At 36.6% G+C, this 2,601-nt stretch overlaps 1 protein-coding gene and 1 long non-coding RNA gene across 2 annotated transcripts in view; both read right to left on the reverse strand.

Annotated features, from left to right (window-relative positions):
• Positions 1-2,601, reverse strand: part of LOC102579847 (septum-promoting GTP-binding protein 1-like) — a 25,938-nt gene that overhangs the window by 6,335 nt on the left and 17,002 nt on the right. The window lies entirely within an intron of this gene.
• On the reverse strand, positions 211-2,582 carry LOC107058683 (uncharacterized). Its single transcript, XR_001472225.1, has 3 exons — positions 2,315-2,582; positions 952-1,685; positions 211-882 (listed from the first exon to the last, which is right to left on the reverse strand). It is a non-coding gene; the product is annotated as an uncharacterized lncRNA (long non-coding RNA).

Consider the following 2,601-nt stretch of genomic DNA (forward strand, 5'->3'; position numbering starts at 1 on the left):
TGCACTTAGGACAAAAGGCAAACCCCATCAATACCCCCTATACAAATAATATATATACATGAATAAACCTTGGTAACAACCTTTGAGGGGTATTGGAAATAGGAACATCTTCTATGATAGTTCTTTGTGTTTAAACAAAGCAAGGCCCATTACAACAACAACATACCCAGTCTAATGCCATAGGTGAGGTCTGAGGAGGTTAGTATGTACGCAAACCTTTACCCTTACGCATAGTATAGACCAAAGCAAAGGTTATGGTGCTATCGACACCTAACCAATTAACCAAACGTATAATCGTTCGAGATCGAATCTTATGCAATTGTGGAATTCCATTCAAATAGAAAGTTTTTTGGCCAGTTCAAAGACAGACGTGAACCGTAGTAAAAGATAGTAGCGAAAAGAAATTCCCATAGTTGCATAAGGGGGACGTTGAAAACATTCCAGCAGATAGTATGCAATACTCTTATCAAAACGAGCACTATACTCTTTCTTAATTTAGGGCAGAAACATACTCAAGGAACACAAAGCTAAGAGGTTGTTTCTAAAAGACCATTGGTTCAAGTAACGCATACCAAACAGAAGTAAAGACAAGGAACAATAGCAGTAGCCAAATAATGTGATAACCAAAGCACATGAAACAACGAATAATAACAGAAATTGTAAGACAAGAAACTACGAGAATAAGGTCATTACACATGCATATATGAAGAAATATTGGTAAACATACAACCTTTAAGAGGTACTGAAAATATGAGCATCTTCTATGCTGGTTTTTGTTTTTGTAAACGAGACGATCGAGAATGGCAAACTCTGTCTGGAGCTGACTTACAAAAGTATTTAGCCTCTGCTCAACTACTTCCATCTCGGAGCCCATAATTTTAGCTGTAACAGAGAAAAACTATAATAAGACTTCATAAATTCAGAAACTAAGTAGACAGTAAAAATACTTACGGCGGTGGCGGCGGGCGACGGGCGGCGATCGTCGACCGGCGACTAGTGTGCTCCGAGCGGCGGAGCAATAGGTGTTCGGGTTGAATTCGTCTGAGAAATGGGCTAAGGAAATTTGATGGATGTGATAGGCTAAATGGGCCAAAGCTTAAGGGTCATATTCATTGGCCTGATCCATAGTTTCATTTATAGCCATTTTTGAAATGGTCATTGCCCTATTGGTACTTATGACCTTTACTTTGTGTCGGTCTTTAACTTATGTTTCTCATTAAAAAAAAAAACTTCTTTACGGGATATAAGTATATATTTTTCGTATTATGATATTTCTCAAGTTATATTTTATTTGACTTCAATTTCTAAAGAATGTATGCTTCAGTAGAAAACACACAAGTTTAGTTACTAAAAGGTAAAAAATAAAAATCAATTCATAAGTTTAGAAAAGGTTTGCTATATGCACATAAGTAAGCACTCACGGTGTTTACAAACACACCCTGGTTTTACTCCAATCACCTACACACCCTAAGAATTATGAAAGAAAATGAACAACTCAAGCTATGCTCTTCCTATTACTTAAAGATTTAAAAAGTCTAAAAGGAAATCACCAATGGCATTAATGGCCATCAACTTCCATAAGTGAATCTTATCCCATAATCAACATATAAAAGGAAGTATTAATATGCAAAAAAAAAAAAAAACCAAGAAGGATACGCAGCGGCCCTTAACATTGGCTCAACCATCTGCAAGAAAGAACAAGTGAAATAGGAATTACTACTTCATAAAATGATGACTTCAAGTTTTCCTTGTGGTAATATGATTCTTATTAAGCCCCGTATGTTAAGACACTTGATTCAATAGAGAGAGAGAGAAATCATCATTCCTGAAGTTATATGGAATGACAATAACTGTGCATCAATCGATTCAATCCTAGGTGAATTAGAGTCAGCTACATGAATCCTATTATTCCATTAAGACTCGTCTCTATTCAATACTTTAGGTACTCTAAATAGAAGTCATCTATATTTTCTACTGGTAAACGTTCCTTGGAGCAATGATAAGTTTTCTCCATGTGACAAGGTTCGAGCCCTGGAATCAACCACTAAAGCTTGCATCCGGATAGACTGCCTACATTAAGGGGTGCGAGTACGACCCTTTCCAAGTTCCAACGTGAATGTATAATGCTTCATGCACCGGACTACCCTTTTTATAAATGAAAACTAGGGCGTATTGCCAGTAAATGCTAGCAGGAGATTTCGCTAACATGGTAAACTGAGACTGGCGATTCAATATCATGAGTTACTTTACAGACTTGGATGAGTGGTTTTAGATGTAGAACAACAAGAAGTAAGAACAAAAGAAACAGTGATACCTGAGACAACAGGTGTGCAACCCCTGAAAGACGCTCCAGAAAGTTATATTTGCCACCATTAGATCTTCTCCTCTTTAGGCTGAGGTCAATAGAAAATGAGGGTGAAAGTTCAATATATATAAAATCATCATAAGTTAGAAAGCAGCAGTGAAAGTTTGTATGTATAGTTTAATGGAAGAGCAAGACATAAATAATGGCAATTCTATTTCCATGACAGTGGGATCAGTAAAATTAATCTCGCTTGTTATTGGTTAGAGTATTACCCTCCAATATGTCGGTTAATGAAA

Source organism: Solanum tuberosum, unplaced genomic scaffold (assembly GCF_000226075.1).
Source record: "Solanum tuberosum cultivar DM 1-3 516 R44 unplaced genomic scaffold, SolTub_3.0 scf00591, whole genome shotgun sequence".
NCBI classification, from domain to species: domain Eukaryota; kingdom Viridiplantae; phylum Streptophyta; class Magnoliopsida; order Solanales; family Solanaceae; genus Solanum; species Solanum tuberosum.